This window comes from Stegodyphus dumicola, chromosome 3, assembly GCF_044657685.1.
Source record: "Stegodyphus dumicola isolate Sdum_Otavi_A_Nest chromosome 3, ASM4465768v1".
Taxonomy (NCBI): Eukaryota; Metazoa; Arthropoda; class Arachnida; order Araneae; family Eresidae; genus Stegodyphus; species Stegodyphus dumicola.
In genome coordinates this window covers 152,039,097-152,060,963 of record NC_140770.1, presented here as the reverse complement: position 1 = coordinate 152,060,963, position 21,867 = coordinate 152,039,097, and the positions used below count along the sequence as shown (strand labels likewise).

The 21,867-nt window shown below is 35.5% G+C and overlaps 1 non-coding gene across 1 annotated transcript; it reads right to left on the bottom strand.

Moving 5' to 3' along the window:
* Nucleotides 1–1,780: 1,780 nt before the first annotated feature.
* TRNAT-CGU (transfer RNA threonine (anticodon CGU)) lies at nt 1,781–1,853 on the bottom strand. Its single transcript has one exon. It is a non-coding gene; the product is annotated as a tRNA-Thr (tRNA).
* Between the last annotated feature and the right edge of the window lie 20,014 nt (nt 1,854–21,867).

Here is a 21,867-nt window from a genome sequence, read left to right as displayed (position 1 = left end):
CATTCTAGGCTAAACCGGTAAGAATTCGTTCCAGAAGGTTCTCCATCAGTCCATAGCATATCGCCTATTTTTTCGCCAAATGGGCGATTTTTCGCCAAATGTGGCAACCCCAAAACTGCTTTGCGGGGTAGCCATCTTACCGCGACTGGACATTTCGTAACAATATGTAAAAATTATTATTAAATATTTAAAATATGTTTATATGGGTTTAGTGCACATCAAACATATATAATCAATTAAAAACGTAAAACGAATGATAACTCGTTTTGCATTACTTTCTATTGATTTTCTGAAATAATATATAAAATACACAGTATCGTTCTCAGAACATAAAAGTGTTTTAGAATACTTTCAATAATTTGCATTGGTACAAAACATAGCAACCTGGGACTATATATTTCTATACCTTTTCTGTTGTTTTGGTTTGTCAGATTTAAAGCAAGATTATGAGTTGTTTAAAATGTGTTTATTACAGTTGATATTTATTTCCAGTGTATCCTATCGAAATGTGAATAAAACAAAATACTTGAACTTTATATGAAATATTCATTCAAATATGTTTTTCTTAATTGCCGAAGTAGCGGATGCTACCATAAAATTCCTCTTTGAAACTGCAGCAATACTTCATAAGTTATCTTTCGGCACTAGGAACTGGTATGCAACAGAACTCATACGATATGATCAGATTGATCTCACTTCATATAAAATAATTCAAACTCAATAGAACATTTAACTGACTTGGATGATCAGCAAAAACGAAATTAGGTCAGAGTGACCAGAATTCTTCTTATATTTATTTGATTCTGATGATCAGTGAAAACGAAATTAGGTCAAGGCGATCAGAATTCTTAACTTTTCTTTCAGTTCTGAATTTACTTAACTGCAAATCAACAAACATTAATGTTTGTTTACCTTAAATGTATCCATGGACTGTCTGACATCATCACTTTTGATGATCCATATTGAGAGTTTGGGTCCCATGTTAGGCGCAGTTTTATAACAGGAAAGTACATTTACCTGCTCAAAAAATAAACACTCCACAAAATGATGTTAAAAATATTTTATTTTAAACAAGAGATAAAAAGAATTACAAGCATAATATTTGCAGCTCAGTTGGATTGCATAAGGCTATGTCATGACGCTTCAGAAGAATACTGCGCAATCGTCTTTTTGCTGCCCGCCAACGGAGGAACAGTATAAATTCAAACCTTAGAGAGGAGGAGAGCAAAATACCTACAGCGAGTTCAATATGATGGTAGAAAAGCTAATAGAGCTTTTGATTTGTTACAGTATGATATAAAAATTAAACATAATATAATGACAGATTCATACTAAAAAAAGGAAATTATTTCAAGATTTCAAAACAAATAGACCATTTTTTAAGATAATGTATAGGGAGTATTGTCCTTATATAATTAAAAGGAATTGAATTTTGTATATAATTTTATATTAAAACTCGTATTACTTGCAAGTATGTTAAAACAGATCGCATGCAAAGATTTGCTCTGTAACTTAAGTTATGGTATCTTTTTAAACGTTTGCCATTTAAAGAACCAGATCGTTCGTTAACATGTACATTTCAACAAAAACATCGGATTAAATATTTTGAATAGTATATGACATGTTTTTGCACACAATTTTAAACAAATATATTACTACTCTTGACATTAAATTTAACTTATCAGAATAGCTATCTATGGACAAGTTCCGTTATTATTGTATATTGTCCCAAATTGTAGAGACATTAGGTTATTTGGAAGCAGATGTGAAAAATGAGCAATGCCCTCGCCGGGACTCGAACCACGGACCTCTCGAACACGCGTCGAGCGTGCTGACCACTACACCACGAAGGCATGCTAAAAAGGCGAGAGAAATACCTTATAACCTTCAAATTTCCAGGAACCCAAACGAATAGCTACTAATCGATAGAAAAACCACAGCTAATTTAATTGATCTCCTTCGCTTATAAAACTGTGAATGGCAAACGACTGATTGTTCGGAGCCAGAATATCCTATTTGTGCCTATCAGAGCTTTTCTTAATTCATCCATTTAACGTATTTTGGACCGTGGCCTTATCATTCAGCTATGTAGTGCTTCAATAAAACGAATTCGACTGAAATTTCCCTATCCCTCGGTCAGGGCAGGATGAATACTTTAAGAGATCCTAAGTACTTAGAAGATTTTTGTGTCCCCACATATACATTCAAGCCAATTTTTTTATCCATATTTCAACTCTCGGTCTTGGTTTAGTTGCCCCATGCATTTTATGGTAAGATGGCAATGGGAAATTTTTGTGCTCTGAGTTTTTAAGTAGCTTTTCGTAGTGCTTAAGTGATTCGGGGACTTGGGGAATCGCGGTGATTAAGGATTCTCCCTTTTTCTGACACCTTAAGTCTTTCCTTAATATGCTTAATGGTTAATTTAGTTCCTCCAGAGTCCCTGTGCATGTGGTACCTTATACCTAGTTTTCTAGATTCAGACTCTTCTCTTTGAAACAGATATACTAGTATGTTCACAGAGAGTTATAAAAAAGGTTCATGAAATAGCATTACCGGACATTAACAGATTTTGAATGAAAACAAAGTGATAACTACAGGCTGAAGAAAAAGCAAAGAAAGCGTTGGTCGTGCTTGTAATTGTGTTAAAAGAATTTGATATTCTTGATAATTGCAGCCAAAGAAAAACAACATTTAAACTCGGAATTTCACAAAAAGCACTGTGCAATTCAGTTTAAAGAAGGAATTATAATCAATGAAGAACGAATAAGAACACAAATGTCTTGAGGAAGCGCAAAAAAGACAGAAAATCGGGTTACTGACACTGCTCTTCTAGAATGCTCTCCAGTAATAAAACTAAAAAATGTTTCTATTTTTAGAGTTTAGGAAAAGGCAGATGATATTGTGGCTGATAACTAAACAAAAGTTGTTTTACTTGGGCTGCTAAATGACTATACAAATCACAAATTTATAATACAGAAAAAACTGGACTGAGTTACAGAAATTTATCAGAACACACATTAATATTGTTACGAAATGTACAGGCGCGGTAAGATGGCTTCCCCGCAAAGCAGTTTTAGGGTTGCCATGAAATCGCAAAGGAGGCAGGGTTGCCATATTTGGTGAGAAATTGCCCATTTGGAGACATTTAGCGAGAAAATTAGCGATATGCCATGGACGGATGGAGAACCTTTTGGAACGAATTCATACTGGTTTAGCCCAGAATGTTCTCGAACACAAGCCGAAACTATATAAACCCTGCTGGTCCGCAGTCAGTTAGTGTGTGTGTGCCTCGTAGAGTGTCTCACCTAGTTAGTCCGTGCGGAGACGATCGAGTTGACAGCCGGCCAGCGAATGCCGAGTGATTCGTCGAATGCACCGATGGAGTCTCTTAGTGTATCGCGGTTAGTGCATCGTCGAGAGAGCGTGTTGAGTTCCAGTAACGACTGAACCGAAGAGTCGGGAGCTGTACACTTGTGTCGTCGAGTGCATCGAGAGTTGTAGCGTGGAGAGTCTCGAGAGTACGTGGAGTTCCGAGAACGACCAAGCAGAGTCGCGAGCTGTACTCCGGTGCTTTGCGGTGAAGCTGTCTCCACCGTTATTCCCTGACAGTGTGAAGGCTGTGTCGCTGAACGTGTCAGCTTGTTTATAACAGTTCGAGGACTATAAATATGACTTCTGTCCTGATTAATAGCTGTCCTGATTAATATTGGCTAAATGTCCTGATTAATATCCTGATTAATATTGGCTGTCCTGATTAATACTGGAGGAGCTGTCCTGATTAATATTGGCTAAATAAAGTGTGTTTCGATACTTCATCAAATGTCGTCGTTGTTCACTCCAAATCTACGAACCCCGTACGAACGTAAAGGAAGAAAATAACGTAACAACTGGTGTAAGAAGAAGATAACATAACAATATTTAGAAACGAAACAGCAGCGAATTTAAGAAACTGAAGAAATGAGTTACACGGATATGGAATATGAAATTGCTTGCTTATGTAACCCAAGAGAAAGCCTTAATAAGCTAGGTAGTTCTGAAGGCACATGACTTTGATGAACTATAAACTGAAACACTGAAAACTTTCAAGAAATATAAATCAGAGATTTTAATTAAAAACTCTGAAAACGATAATTTTCGCCCTCATTTTCCGAATAGCAAGTCTCGCAAGCTGAAGATGAAAATCTGATTTATTTCGAAAGTTGTTGCCACTGCTCGCTTTCAAACCCTAGAGCTTGTTAATAAATTTTTTTTAAAGTTTTACGATGAAATAAAAATAGCATCGCCAAAAATTAAATACATTGTTTTCGATTCCAAAAATTCGTGAGAAGCCATTTCTAAAATTCCCATCTTCGTACGACTTTAATCAGCTGATATATTAATTAAAAACTCCGAAAAAACTAATTTTTGCACTCATTTTTCCGAGTGGCAACAGTCTCGCGGGTTGGAGTTAAAAATGCTTTATTTCGAAAAGTGTTGCTATTGTTCGCTTTCAAATCGTAGAGTTTGTTAATAAAAAATTTGTAAGTTTTACAAAATCTATACATATAAAGAAGAATACCAGGTTATTTGTTTGTTCGCGTTATTGCTATCTGATCAATTATGATAATTTTTTTGGTACATTTAATTGACAAAATTGAATATAGGTGAAATATTGGGTGGAACTTGAACTTTTACGACCATTTGATTACAAAGACGAAAATCATTAAGAACTGCGTGCCATTGCTGCTGATATAATGAGAAAGAATTAGCATAGTTTTCTATCGAATTTTTTTATGTGGGGACCATATCGCATCAGACTGAAAAATGTATGACTATGAATCGTATTTTTTGCATCATTATTAGAGAAGGATTACAGCCGTATCGTTCTCTCTGTTTTTAGATGCATTACTCTCAATCTAACGTAACTGGCATCGGGTACTTTCTGCTAGTAAATAATAAATAAATGAGAGCGGTTGAGTATATAGGCTGCTAGGTTCTCATATATCGGGGAAGTTTTTTATGACCACCTTGCACACAGCGAGCTGAGAGTCCTTTCCTATGGTTTGATGGTAGGGAAAGAGGATGGGAAACACGTGTACCCGTCCTTAGGAGGTATTCTCCTTTAAAAGTTGGGACAGAACTAGGAAAAGTCGAATTATCACCTATGAAATGTTCGAAGGTAAAACTAAAGACAAATGCAATCCTGTGCTCCCTGCCACAATAAAATTTGTGAACTCGATTTAATGACTGACAAAACCAGTGAAATAAGCTACAAGATCAAAAGTTTTTTTTTTTTTAGTTATTTGTTCATGAAAAGCATGAAGTTTTTTTTCAACTATTAAAATTAAGGAAATTTAGTGAGCAACGTTCAAATGAAGGAAAATTTAGCTTGAGGAAACTTTCTTATTACTTATAACTGAGTGATACAGCTACAGTAGACATCATAAGGAATAAAGTTTTCGAAAAAATGTTTAATGCTATACATAAAATAAAGTAACAAATCAATTGGAACATTTGAGGGAGGATGTAATAGCTGATATTTGACTATCTCCTCTTTTGATGGGATAAATAAACTTGCAGAGACATTACGTATTTTTGGAAGCAGGCAAGATGAAAAATTAGCAACTCCTTCGCCGGGAATCGAACCGCGGACCTCTCAATTACGCGCTGAGCATGCAGACCACTACACCACGAAGGCTCGCTAAGAAGGCGGGAGAAATACGTTATATATTCCCCCTTTTAAAGGGTGACTGGGGTTATTAGGGGACCCAATCGCCAAATCCTGGGTGAGGAGAATGATCATTCAACACCCTTTTAGTTCGGGCGCCACTATAGAGACAATAGGTTTATTTGTTGGGAGGAAAGATGAAAAATATGCAAAGCCTTCGCCGGGAGTCGAACCACGGACCTCCCAATTACGCGCTGAGCGTGCAGACCACTACACCACGAAGGCTCGATAAGACGTCAGGAGAAATACCTTCTAAACTTTATCAAAGCTCTGTTGTTCTTGAAGTAGTTCCTGTTGCAGTTTTTCGGGTTAGCAGAATACCTATATAATTATGGTTTGATTTTGCATCAACATGCTCAATGTATTCTTTCGGAAATATAAAATATCACTTACCGCGAAAACAATGTAAATGAGATCCCTGCATTTCTAATATTGCTGTTCGAAAACGTACACTGAGGGGGGAGGGTAAAGGACAATTATATATCTTCCGTTCTACTGGTCTGATTGACGAAATTCAAATTCCGTTTTTCATGTCTCAAAAACGAGATTTAGGATTAGACTTATATACAGCATTGTTCTAATATGATATTTGACAAAAAATCGGACTTTTTTCGAAATGACATGCCAATGTTTTTTCCATATTTCAAGTCTACGACTCAAATTATGCCTAAATATTAAATTTTGTAAAATTTAGTGCGGAACTTAAAAATTTATCTTGTCGCAAATTGCGCCGAGAATAATTCACTTGGCGAACTTCTTAATTTATAGCAACCTATGTTCCTTTCCTTTTTACTTCCTTGTACGAAGTAAAAAGGAAGTATTGTAATCGCGAAAAGTTTCAGGCAGCATATTTCAACGAAAATACCCATTTTGACCGCTTTCGAATGCAATTTAACGATGTATTTGCGTGATATCTGTACGTAAGGACAGAATAAAAGACTCTTTTCCTCCAAAAAAATTATAAAACTGCTTTAAAATGAATTCTGAAGAGAATTTTTCGTGACGTCTGTACGAACGTATGTACGTACGTATCTCGCATAACTCAAAAACGAGTAGCCTCAGAACGTTGAAATTTTGTATATAGGACTACTATAACATTGTAGTTGTGCACCTCGTATTTTGGAATAGTGTAGTAGTTTTGGAACAGAATAGTGTAGTAGAATTATCAACAATTTAGAAACATAAGTAGAAATTATGCCTAATGTGGCTCGACTTTGTTTAAATTTGAAACTCTTGTCTGTATAGTGAACTAAGTGAGTTGCTGCTCCAACTTCAGTGTCGCTCTGCCCAATGAGACCAAAAGTATAAAATCTGATGCATCGAAAATGTTGTCTTTGCGCATGTTGGCTGAATTGCGTGTTTTTTCCATAGTTTTGTTGAAATTCCGCGTTCGGCAAAGGTTTACGTGCTCCTTTCTCCTAATAAACTTAAATAAAACAGTTTTGCATCTAATATTCCAAAGCGTCATATTGTAGAGACAATAGGTATATTTTTGGAAGCAGACAAGATGAAAAATGAGCCGGGAATCAAACCACGGATCTCTGGAATACCGGCCCAGCGTGCAGACCACTACACCACAAAGGCACGCTAGGAAAGCGGGAGAAATATTTATAATGTTTATTTTTCAAAATCCGTAGAACAACAACAACGATCAGATGGTTGCCGCTCTTACAATGACAAACTATGAAGGAAAGTTAACAACTGACGCTAGGTTCTAACAATACTCCCACCTTTTGACTGATGACATATACTTAATCAATCAAAACAAAATATAAAAAATACCGTCTACACAAATACCAAGGCTAAATAGTAAACAAAAAGAAAATTAAGTTCTTAAATTTCTACATTTAAATAACTTAAGTAGTGTTCAGATTAGAAATCTAGATGGAATTTTAATTTGTCGTCCATTTCTAGTCACGACAGTTTTAATGTCATCTGATTAATAGAGAGCTAATTTAGAAACTAAACTGTGTTCACCCTGCCTTTCAGTTCTATTTGTCTCATATGTCTCCAAAGATGAAGGTATTTCGAGAGGGAATATTCTCTGGATTAGGTGAACTGATTCTCCTGACATCGTGTTGACACGAACTACTCGAATGTTACCGTCTTTTCCTGGAGTTAGCTCAATCACTTTTGCTAGAAGCCACAGCTCTTTGTGTTTGTCATCACACTCGATAAGAACTATATCCCCGGTTTTTATCTGTTGAGAAATCGGCATTGTAGATGAACGTTGCACTAGCAGGCCAAGATATTCATTTCTAAATCTCTTTCTCAAGAGTAAATTCTGTAGATGTCTCAGTCTCTTGTTGAAATCAACTTTATCAAGGTTATCCAAGTCAAGAACTCCAAAGACTGGAATTTCACCTAAAACCAAGGACGGTGTCAAAGGTATGAGGTCATCAGAGTCCTCTGACACATAAGTGAGTGGTCTGGCATTCATATTTGTTTTGTATTCGCACGGCACACTCATCAGTTCTTCATAAGTCAGATAAGACTGGCCTAGGGCTCGAAGCAAAAGCTTCTTAATCATTTGCACAACCCTTTCCCAAAAGCCACCCTACCATGGTGGACTGAACTTCCAATCGATCTTGTTTGTGGCGGCTCTTATCTCGATGGTATTCCAATTAATCGATCTCAAGAGATTATTGGATCCGATAAAACTGCCTCGCTTGTCCCTATAAATTATCGATGTGCTCTCTCGACGAGCTATAAATCTTCTAAGGCCAAGTAAAAATCTTTGAGTTGAAAGAGACAAAATTACGAGTAGTTAAAAATGAACCGCCCTGAAAACAGCATAGGTGAAAAGTAAATTCCAAACTATTCTTTTATCCTTCAAAATTAATGGGCCAGATAAATCAACTCCGGCAATCTCTAAAACACGAGCATCTCTAACTCTACAGCAGTCTTTTTAATTCATGCACTTTTTGGAGGAATAACAACAAAGAAAGAAATTGAACGTTAGAATCCTAAAAGATGATTTTTCTAGCCTATTAATCTTGTCGGAACAGTCGAAGATTTGTGGACCACTAGCCAGCTTAGAGCCTGGACACCATGGATAGAAGAACTAAGGCAGAAAAATATCCATACATCTGATGTAGAAAGAACTAAGGCAGAAAAATATCCATACATCTGATGTAGAAAGAACTAAGGCAGAAAAATATCCATACATCTGATGTAGAAAGAACGGAATTCAAAATACAAGTTCTGAATTGAGCTGACGTCGCAGGTGCACTGTTAACTGAATGAATTCAGAAAATAGAAAATGGACTGACTGTTGTAGAATCACTACTTGGATGGACAACCATGGGAAAGATTACGTTTTCCCAGAACGAAAATTTCCTTTTACGTCATCAACAATAACGTCCATGTTGACTCACAGCAGTGACATAGAAAACTTAAGCTAGAAGCACTGGAAATTAGAGATGCTAAAAATAAAATTGATTCAGAGTTAGAAGAAGCAATGTAGGATCACTTTCACAAGACTCTGAAGAGGGTGGACGATTGATACGAAGTCAGTTTATCTGACAATAAAGCAGGTTTACCAGGTAACAGAGAAGTTGCTGAAAAACCATTGATTTCCACGACATTGAATTGATACCTGGATTGTTTCTTGAATTTAGGCAAGTAAAAATAGAGATTACCTCAGATATTATAAGAGCTTTTCTTCCAATATCTGTTCAGAGAAATGATCGTGATTTCCTAAGATTCTTGGGGTGGAAAAACTCGGAACAAAAGGAAATAAGAAAATTTCGCCATTGCAGAGTTGTCTTCAGACTAAAATGTAGCCCGTTTCTTTTAGGAGCAGTGATTAACTCTCATTTAGACCAATGTGAACTCTCTTTGAAGAAAATGACTACAAAAATGAAAATTTTCTTTTATGTTGACAACTGTGTCACTTCCGTGAATTCGAATGAAGAAGCAGAATCCTTTATTACAAAATTAACTCAGTTAATGGTAAGTGCTACCTTTGATTTAAGAGAGTGGAAACAAACAGAACTGAGCAGTGGAAAATCTACAATGGGCAAACCATTGAAAGTACTTGGTCTTCTGTGGGATAAATATGAAGATTCGTTGTTTTGTGATATCCCTAATATCGATTTGATTGATCTTGCAGTGACAAAACAAAATGTACTATCAATTATGCAGAGAGTTTTTGACTCAATAGGTTTCACCTGCCCTTTTATGCTCCTTCCAAAGTTATACTTGTAAAAGAGCTGAGAAACTCAACTGAATTGGGATGCAAAGCTACCTGGAGATATAAACGAAAATTCTTGAAGTGGGTCCAAAAATTTGCCTTTGTTATCATCTATGAAGATTCCCAAACTAGTTCTATTCCCAGACTATGAAAGAAAAATAACAACTGAGGCTTGGTTCTAACAATATGCGATGATAACCGACATGCTTTACGGTTATAAATGGGGGAGGATGAAAAGTCTCTGGAGTGTTTATTTTAAAGTAACAGACCATAAATGTACGTTAGTCGGAACATATTTTTGAAGGAAGAATATTTTTTTAAAAAACGATATATGTCTGTAATGATATTTATATTATCTTAATTAAAAAGGAACAACGGCGATAAAAAATACATTTTTTTGCGACAAAAATGCATAATTTACTCTTACAGATTTTTTGAAAGGAATTAAATACGCTTATAATGATAATTATATTGACTTAATATGATAATAATATAATATATATTATATTGTTATATTGACTAAATAAAAAAATCACTTGTGTTTAATGAAGATGATAAATTAATGCCACATATTTTGAAAGCATTGAATAGTTGCTATAATGATAAATACATTCTGTAAAATAAAAAGTGAAAAAAATGATACAAAAAATAAATTTTGTGTAATGAAAGCATAAAAACTCTTCCTGCATATTTTTCAAAAGAAACGATTAATGTTTCAAATGAATATTGTGTCTTAATTTCAAATGATAGTTGCATTTATTTAAATTATGACCTAAAAAAAGAGAAATATCTATAAATTGTTTGGTATAAAAGTTCATTAAATACTCATAAGTATCTTCTGAAAGAAATGTATAATCCGTATGAAGATAATTGTACAGAGACAATAAAAGACAGCAATAATAATACAATATGAATTGTGTAGTTTAAAAGTGCATAATGTTTTTCACCCATATTTTGAAATTGAATTAAAATGAATGAATTAAAATTAATAATATCAAACCTCGACCTTCAACAGAGTACTTTAGATTTTGAAAAAAGACCAGAGAATTTACTCAAAGAATGATAAACAACCAGGAATGAAAATCTTAATAACAAATACCGAACCCATTTCCAGATTCCTGTATTCTTCTGGGTGTCACTTGAGCTCCCATTTCAACGGAAAGCGAGAAAAAGTTATTTTCACGCAATCTGGTTTTGGTTTTATTTCATCTCAAGTTCGTATATAATTTAAATTTCTACCATTTTTCCCAGCCACTACCCTATTCAAATTCTTTCCTCCTCCCCTTTATTTCCCGACGTTGAACAAGGGGAAAAATTAAACAAACAAACAAGAGCACAAAATTCTTTTCCTTTGAAGCAATTATCCTTCAGTAGGCTGCCCATATTTTCGTTGCACCACAAAAATTTTGCTACCACGCCTTTAAGAATTCATAAGCTCTTACGCTCATCTTACAAAATATGTGAGCCTAAAGGAGAAAAAGAAAACAATTTGTTTTCAAAAATGCTTGTTTTCCTTTGAAAGAAGAATTTCGACTTGTTGTTTGTTCTTGAAACTACGACAAACAAAATGTCTGTTTTCATTTACTTTACGCTTTTATTATTTTTTAAATGAAAAATGAAATTTTTTGCTAACATCAAAAGCATCTCCCTTCCCTTCCGATAACAGCATTTTTACGGCTGCATTGCAGTTGATTGTTTTCCGATGCGTGCCAATTACAAAACAGGTATCTTCCACTTTAGGAAATATGGGGACAATCATTAATTGCAGGACCGGTTCGAGGCATTCTTGGCATATCGGCTGAAAGGAATTCCAAATATAACTTACCGTGTTTAAACATTCCATTCTTCTGCCCGCCCCTCCCGCTCCCACCGACCCAAATATTATTTATTTACTTATTTATTTATATTTTAATTTAAAAATTTTAAAATTTGATAATTTAAAGGAAAATTTTGGAAATCTTAAGATCATCCTTAAAAGATCAATGACATATGCCATTAGTTTTTTTTATTTTCTTTTACGAAGTAAAGGAAGTATTATGATCGCGAAATATTTCGGGTGCCCTTATTTCAAGGGAAATATCGAAATTAACCGTTCCCGAATCCATTTGGACGATTTTTTTTGGGGGGGTGACGTCTCTACGCATGGACAGAATAAAAGAACCATTGTTTCTGAAACTGATTCGAAAATGAATTCAAAAGATATTTTTTTCTTGACGACTGTACGTAGGTACATAGGTGCTTCGTTTGAGATGGCATGCAGTTTATAATATACTTTAATTTTATTTACTTAATGTTTTAGGTCATTAATAAGTGTTATTAGTTTTGTTTCTTGGAAGTGGCAATAGAACAACTTCCAGAATTAACAAATTATGTGTGTGTATAAGTAGGGGGCTTCCTGAAAAAAAAAATGTTTTGTTATTAACATGCGTGATTTAGCTACTTAAGATCCAAACCTATTTTCAACAATAAATTAATACTTTAGAATATGTTTATTAGTCTCTAGAGTGCGTGATACGCTGGTAGCGTAATATTTTATTTTGATGCGTAAACGAATATTTTCTGGTTTCCTAGGCGGAACACAAGAGGCCTTTGTTTTGAATTCTAAACTATAAAAATCTGATGTGTACACCATATGACTTCATGGAATGGAATATTAAATTAAACGCACTTTATTTATTTTTAAATTACAATATTACTCAAAATTCTGGCATAATGCTATTGTCTTTTCGCCCCAGTTAAGTGACAAAAGTTGAAGAACTGACTTTAAACTTTCCTTACAATAACCCAATTCCCAAAAATGAATATCTATCACCTTAGTTAAAGGATATAACCGTTATGTAGTCCAAATTTGGAATAATTAATATAGGTAATACTTGATTAGAAATTGATTACAGAAACACACGCGCATAAGTTTAGAGACAGAGTAATCGACCCAACATACATATTATTCACTGGTGTGTTCCTGCGATCAGCAGTACTCAAGTAGTACATACAGAAGGTGTTCACACATTTTTGTAACCATTTTCATTTTAACAATTGAATTTAAATATTAATTTTAAAACACAAACGTGATTGGCTTCTAATTGAAATTAGGCTTCATTTTCCTCTGCAGCATTAAAAAAATATATATATATATTTTTTAAATATCCCTGAAAAGTAAACAATGAATCGAAGGCTATATTTTTACGCTGCCCGAAGATAAATACTCTTACTCAATTATTAATAAAAGATATGGAAAACATGGTTTTAATATTTATACAAATAAAATAAGTTATATAATTAATATGAAAAGAAAGAAACGTCAAAGATTACATCTGACTGCGGAAAAGGCAAAAGATGCATACCCAACAAAGGTGCGTACAGCTCTTATTAAATTTAAAGTCGCATCTCATGTATTAATGAAAAATCCAGCCCACAAAGAGCTATCGCAAAATCTTTAAATACTGTGAACAAAATTATAAAATCTGATGTAAAGCTAATCATAACAGGTACAGGTTGAAATGTAATAGGACACTCAGTTTTCCTATAAGTAAATCGATATAGCCCTATTACACTTCCATATTTATTAATTTTGACTGTAATAAACAAACAACTATTTACAGTGAGTGTCTTAGCACTTACAAACTTTGAAGTCATTTCATGAATTTTGGTAGCACAAGTTTTGTAATGGGAGCAAAATATAGCTATTTGGTAACAATTTGGTAGTATATACATAAACATTCGAAATAATGTCTCATAAATGTTGATTAGTAGTACATAGTAGCATAGTATATAATGAATAGATGTGAGAGCTAATCATAACAAAAAAACATGATGTTCATCGCCTAACGCCGAAACACGTTCTCAGCGTAAGACTATGTTGTAACTATGTATTCTCATTATTATTATTCATTATTATTATCTTTCAATGTAATATTCAGAGTTTGCTGAATTATCAGCGGTATTTTAGAACGCGGTGAAGTTAGTTACGTTTAGAGAGCCTCGTAGTTAGTCACTTGTTATTATTCATTTTTTAGTTTCTTATTTTTATTTTACCGCCGGGTCGGCGTAGTTTGTGAGCGTCAAGAGCACGCATCTGTAATTTCTAAAGTTGAATAAAAAGGGATTTAAACCCTTCTCAAGACTTTGTATACTTTCCAGTTCATACCAGTCACCACTATTGTTGCGTGCAGGTTGGAAGCGCGCAACATTACATTGGCGCCCGAACACTTGTCGAACTGAAATGGCCGAAAATTGGATGGAAGCTGCTGGACAACAACAAGAAATGCCAAGCCAATTGGAAGGATTTGGATACCTGGTCCAGACGATGAGAGCGTCAATCAAGCCAAACGTCAATTTCGACGGAAAAAATTCGGTGGTGATATTTCTAGAAAGCATCGAAAATCACTTCCAGCTCTACCCTGTGCCTGAAAGACAAAAAGTTGCCATCGCCACATCTGCACTAAGAGGACAGGCCTCGCTATAGTGGAAGAATATAGGCAAATTTTTATTAGGGGAATTCGGAGGCCAGACATATACATTTCAAAATTTCAAAAAATCGTTATTAAAGGCCTTCCCCATAGTGAAAGATCGAGCAAAGCTAGAAGCCGAACTGTATAGTTTTTATCAACGGGATATAGAAGAGTTGACAGACTTTATTCTGCGAAAATTTAAACTGACGGATATGCTGTATTGAAAGAAACCCGACGCGGAGATTATTGAAATAATCTTACCAAGATTGCTACCTGCTGCTCAATATTACTTCGAAATTAGAAACCCAAGCACATTGCAGGAGCTCTTCGAATTGGCGGTCAAGTTCCAAAACCGCAGAATAGCGGAAAAAGCTAGAGGGGCATCGTATTCTAAAAGTATCCGAAGACAATCTTCAAATGAGCAGACCAGAAATGCAAACCGCTATTATGGGGGAAAGTGCTATCAAGCTAACTCATCGAAGCTCGAAGGTCAAGGCCCAAAAAGGAAATTTGAAAACAACCGTCCGCGTACCCAGAAGGCAGAAGTAGAAAGGAAAGCTTTAAACGAGTAGAAGGCCTGTGAAAGCGAGGGTCCAGACCCCGGAAGTTTTGAAAAAAAAAACTCAAGAAGATACTTAAATACGGTCATCGTAAAAAACTCACAATTACCAATTATACAAGTCTTGGTTGGCAATGTACCAGTAGAAGCCCTCATCGATACAGGAGCAGAAGGTAATTTTATGAGTGATATTTTTTTTAAGAAGAATTTTAATAGGTTACGATTATTTAAAAATAAAAACACAGAAATCATAGCAGCGCAAGGAAAAACATGTCAATGCATCGGGAAATAATCATTAAACATATAGGTGAAAGATGAAAGCCTCAAAGCATTAATTTTTGTAGTAAAAAATCTGCAAAATCCACTTATTTTAGGTATGGAGTTTTTAAGGGCCGCGAGGGCCAAACTGAATTTTCAAGACAGTTCTATTGTGCTGGAGATGGACCGCAGGGTGGTGGAACCAGTGGAACAACCGCAAGTCGACCTTAGCCATTTGAATGACCATCAAGTCAAGCCATCCAGCAAGTGGTGAGTACTTTTTCAAACTTGTTTTCAGAACGGCCTGGTAGTTGTCAAATAGTTACGCATGAGATACAGTTAACTGCCGACAAACCCTGTAGGACTAAACCTTAGCGCTATGATAAACAGAAAGAGCAAATCATAGAAGAACACATTCAGGAAATGTTAAGAACCAAATAATAACGCCCATAAATAGTGAGTACGCGAGTCCAGTCGTACTATGTAGTAAAAAGAACGAGTTTCCTCCTTCGGATAAAAGGGCTTCGAGTTTTGCTATCGATTACAGAAAACTTAATAGTGTTTCTAAATTCCCAGTTTACCCTTTGCCGGTTATAGAGGAAATTATTAGAAAGATTAAATCTAAAAGATACATGACTACGTTGGACTTAACATCTGGCTACTATCAAATAGCTATGAGACCCGAAGACATACATAAAACAGCGTTTATAATAAAATCGGGCACTTATGCATTTTTACGCATGCCCTTTGGGTTGTGTGGGGCCCCGTCAACATTCCAGAGAGCTATGGACATTGTTCTAAAGCCTGTCCTAGGAAAATCGACTTTAATCTATCTAGATGATATAATTATAACGAGTAGTACGTTGGAACAACATATTAAAGATCTAGAAGAAGTGTTTAAATTATTAAAAGAGGTCGGTCTTACAATTAACGCCTCAAAATGCAAGTTCGCAACTAAAGAACTTAAATATCTGGGTTATAAAATTTCGCAAAAGGGTATAGAAACTCAAGATTCAAAAATAAAAACCATCAAGAATTTCCCACCTCCCAACACCGCCAAGAAACTTTCTTCTTTCCTTGGGTTATGTTCTTACTATCGGTCATTCATAAAAGATTTCGATAATATCGTTGAACCACTGTTAGTAATTAAAAGAAAGAAAAGTAAATTTACGTGGACAGCGGAAGCAAATACCGCATTTGAAAGATTAAAAGAAGCGCTCATCAGTGCCCCTGTTTTGAAATTCCCGGAGGGGGACGAAAACCTGGAAGTTGCAGCAGATGCGACGGGCTATGCGGTGGGTGCGGTTCTTATGCAAAATAGCCATCCTTTGGCATTTTTTAGTAAAACGTTGAATCACACACAAAGGAATTATACACCTACAGAGAGAGAAACATTAACCGTATTAATGGCTGTACACAAATTTCGAGTTTATTTCGGCAAAGCGCCAGTAACAGTCTTTTCGGATCATGCGGCTGTTGGTAGACTTTACTCGGGGAAAAACCCAGGTTAATAAGATGGGCTTTAAAACTCCAAGAATATAATCTAATAATAAAATATAAACCGGGTAAGGAAAACAATGTAGCTGACGCACTTTCTCCTATAAAACTGGACGATGAAGGTAATGAACTCAAATGTGCTTGCTGTGTTGACTTCAAAAATTTTAGAGTCTAGAGATACAATTATCGCTGAACTGAAAGCTAATCCTGAATTTGGAAGTATCTATGCATATTTGAAAGACCCCGAAAGCTTTGAGCACACAGATATCGATGCGATAAGAAATAGAGCAGAAAACTATGAAATAATAGATAATTTATTATTTTACGAAAACAACAAACGAAAATCTCGAGTACAAACCAGTCATCCCAGCCTCGCTTCGATTAAGCATTTTGAAGGAATTACACGACGCGAAAACAGCGGGTCATTTAGGGGTCAGAAAGACTTTAAAAAGGGTACGCGAGGCGGTATATTTCCCGCAATTATACAAAATAGTAACTGCGTATGTCAGGTCCTGCAATCAATGTTAGTTAATAAATGATATTAATTACAGCCCGGCCGGGTAATTAAATAGCATTCGCGCTACATTTCCGAATGAAATTTTAGGCATAGATCTTCTTGGTCCTTTCCCCCAGAGTGAGTTAAATAAAAATCGTTTTCTTTTAGTAATTGTAGATCATTTTTCAAAATGGACAGAAATTGTTCCACATAAACGCGCGTCAGCCAAAACAGTCGCAGATGCATTCTTACACAGATACATTTTAAAATACGGTGCACCGATAAAAGTCATAAACGATAACGGTAAACAATTCGTTAGCCAAATATTTGAAAATATTTGCACAGGACTTGGCATACGCCATATCAAAATGGTTCCGTATAGACCACAGGCAAACATAGCAGAAAGAGTTAATAAAAATATTGTAAAAATAATTCGAAGTTATGTTAGCACACATCACAAGCGCTGGGATGGCTACATAAATGAGTTAGCTTATGCTTTAAGAACGGCAAATCACGATACTACGGGAAAACTCCAGCAGAATTATTTTTAGGACGGAAGTTAATTACGCCATTAGATAAATTATTTTTTGTGCAACAAAGAGAGGAAGAATTTAAACAAAAAGACGTGCAAAAACTCATTGACCAGGCGGTTAAAAGTTCGGATACGGCAAGAAATAGACAAAAATTATGCTACGATAGAAAATGCCGTGAAGCAGATTTTAAAGTTGGGGATAAAGTGTTGAAGCGGAAATTTTCTTTATCAAGTGCCCCAGACAATTTTACTGCAAAGTTAGCTCCAAAATTTGAGGGCCCCTATGTAATTCAGGAAATCAAAGGAGTCGTATTTTACCTTAAGAACGAGAGAGGGGAAATCTGTAAAGCATGTCCCGAGCAAGGGAAAAAATATTATAATCAAAATGATTTTGAAATTCTTAAAAGTTTCTTGCAGGACTGAAGCGTAAAAGAAGTAGAAGGTCCAGAAGTAACGTCACCCGCTCCACTACCCAAGAAGCAGAGAACTGAAGAGAAACCTAGCCCTGCTACAAGTCATGCGACGGTACCGAAAAGAAGAAATGAAAACGTTCAAACTCCAGCATTTAAGAAATACAAGAAAGCAACTCCGCCGCGTAAAGAAGCTTTGGTAAAGAGGAAAAGAACACTGACAACGTATCGCAGTAGAAATTCTACGTCGAGGAAAACGCTTCCAGGGCCAGAGTGTCAGGTGCAAACAAGGCCGCCGTTCCCGAGAACAAAAAGACAGCAGGAGGAACGAAAAGACCACTACCAACAGAAGGAATTCAAGCATGATTCTAGACTGGAGGACGCGAAGACCAGCCGTCCAGGGGCAAAACGGAAAAGACTGCAACCCGACGACTTCCACTCCAAGAGGCCAAGCATGCAGAGGGCGAAAAAGAAATATCAACATGGACGACACGCGAAGGACACAAAGGAGACGACTGACGTCGATGAATTCCATATCGTGGGAGCAGTTGTGCCAGAAGAGGATGTCGGAGTTCCAATCATCGAAAACTCAAAGATAAGTTAAAATCTTCTATAAAATTTTTTTCTTTTGTTCCGGAATGTTATGCGTAAATACGAAGTTCTATGTTTTGACGGAAGTCAATGTGTCTCGGTTGAGACTTAGTTTTGTTTTACTTTATTTAGCTAAGGCAAAAGTATTATTTTCTTTAAGTATAAAATCTAAGAACAAGCAGTTTCTGTTGGTCGAAAGACTAATTCTGTTATGTTAAAGCCAAAATTTGGCCGAAGATAAAAAGTAACTGCGTATTCTTGTATTAATAAGAACTTTAGTTTCAGTGCCGCCAGCTTGGCGAAGAATAAGTAAAGTAAAAATTTATTTTTCTCTTATTCATTTTATGGTAAATTGTAAAAATCATATGTATTAGAATTTTGTAAATATACGTAAATACTTGAAAGTTATGTAAAAGTACAATTTAGTCTAGAAGCATAAAATTTTAGATGCTAAAAGTAAATGCTCCAAAGCAATGAATTCAAATTTAAGTATTAAACTGTAGATAAAATCATGCTTTAGAGCGAAAGCCTGCATGTCTAAAGATGAATGAGGGGAAATTTAGAATGAATGTGTTTTGTAGGGTTCTCCACCTACACTTGAAATTTAAGAATGTTAAAATAGCTCATCGAGTTTTAGAATGTCGAGTAAGGTGTGTCTATTTGGTCGTTGAATTCTAACAAATCATTGTGGTTAGGGGAAGTGTTGCAATACTAAAACACGGATATTCCCGTTTGACACCACACATGGTGTAGAGCCAGGGTAAAGTTAAATTCATGTTTGAATATTTGAATGAATGTGAATTAAGCAGTAACTAAGGAAAATAAATCGTTCAAAAGCAAAAACTTATTCAGTGTCAAGAAAGTGTAAATTATAATGTATTTAGAAATATACTGATACTTATTCCTTCCAGATGCTGGAAGGAAGAGAACAGATTGATTGCTGATGTCCAGGAAAGGTTGCTGTAAGAAGAGAGGGTTAAATAAGTATCTACAGAAATTTATTCTACCTTTTGTGAGATAAGATTTTTTTTGTGTAAACGAGGCTCTTAAACTTTAGTTCAGAATTGTGGAAACTTTTCAACAGGTCGTTTCTAGGACCTGCTTCCAAGTTTACCAAATTCTGGCAGCGTCAAATGCAGGGTTTATATTTATTTTAACTATCATTTATTTTAAGATTAAACTATCTTTCCTGTCAAGCCTTACTTTCCCCTGGAATTGCCAATGCCAGAGTATGTAAATTTTAGTAGAACGCGCAAAGTATTCAGAATAGTCAGCGGAAGTATTCTGAGTTAAATAGAAGGGAAACGAGTTCGAAAGTGTGCTTTCTTGCTTCACGAGCGTGGAGGTGGCTAGTTAGAAATTGAAGAACCACGCGTTTCGGCCTGTGTGCTTGCCTCGGTAGATATCTAAATCTTTCAATGTAATATCCAGAAATTTGCTGAATTGTCAGCGGTATCTTAGAACGCGGTGAGGTTAGTTACGTTTTAGAAAGCCTCGTAGGTAGTCACTTGTTATTATTCATTGTTTAGTTTCTTATTTTTATTTTACCGCCGGGTCGGCGTAGTTTGTGAGCGTCAAGAGCACGCATCTGTAATTTCTAAAGTTGAATAAAAAGGGATTTAAACCCTTCTCAAGACTGTATACTTTCCACTTCATAGCAGTCACCACTATTGTTGCGTGCAGGTTGGAAGCGCGCAACATTACAACTGTATTAAGTTTCATCAGGATAAGGCACCAAGCCATACCTGTAAATCTACTGCTCTATTTTTGGAAAAAATTAAAAATGAAACATGAATTGAAGCTATTCCCTTTAAATGCATTCCATTCAAGTCCCCTGATGTGTCTACTATAGATTACTGTGCGTTTGGACTTTTGAAACAAGTTCTTTTTAAGTGGCATTCCAAAACATTGGATGGACTCCGGAAGATTGTGAAGGAGGAGTGGAATAAAATCAACCTTGATATTATAAAAAAAAAAAAGGACTTTTATCTTGGAATCCAAGATGTAATATGATAGTTCGACAAAAGGGCTATCATACTGAACATACTAGAAAATAAAATTCTAAGGTTTGTTTATATATAAACCATTGCAAATTCATAACAAAATTATGTAAACACCCTCCGTAGTTATTTAGCCACATAGTTGAAAGTTTGTGATGCATGAAAATTACGCCATCGCATGCAACCCTTTTCTCTGCGCTACCAACTGTATCGAAGACGCCACATAGTTGAAAGTTTATTTAGCCACATAGTTGAAAGTTTGTGATGCATGAAAATTACGCCATCGCATGCAACCCTTTTCTCTGCGCTACCAACTGTATCGAAGACGCTAACTTGAATAAAGATGAATTCATTGATCTGACAAAGCAATTACTGCGGCTGGATTTTAATTCAAAATGCTTCGGTGAATTTTGGTGTTCACTGCAAAAAGCCTATTCGCTAAATGAACATTAGAAACTTTAATTCTTTGCGATCAGTGCTATTCTGCTGGATATTTAGCATAACACACTTGTCACGTGATCTCATGCTGAAGTAAAGTTCAGCGTTTCATCCAAGATAAACAGCAATAGGTAAAGGTAAAGGTAAAAGTATGGGGGACACCAGCGATGTACCATACGTGAAGTGGTAATGCCTTTCCATACTAACTCTTTGGAAAAAAAAAGAGGGGGTTGAATTGCAAGTTTTTACAAGCATTTGCATAGACTGAAACTTTCCAAAAGGCCTAGATTTTGCCCATTATGGTACATCGTGCAATCTCACCGTATGCCCCGCATCCAGTATTTATTAAAAATAATGATGTAGGGCATAAGTAGATTACAAAATAGTCGGAATACAATTTGAGATTCACAAGATAAATTGAACATCTCATTTGGTGCAACAAAAATAGGAGATAAACATAATTAATAAACAGATAAACATAATGAGATAATTATAATTAGTACTGGCAACACAATGTTAAAATGAATTGTAATAATAATGCTAAAGAGGTGGGTATCCATGGGTTATTTCAGATATATTGGTTTATTGCAGTTATTATAAAGTTCACGAGCGAAGCCGTTTTGTCTATAATCACAGCATGTAAAAGTTCACTAAGTTTAAACAGTATGTGGACTTACACTTGATAGAGATCTAGGCCGTAGGAAGACAGTCTTTGCATAATTTTTTGAAACTT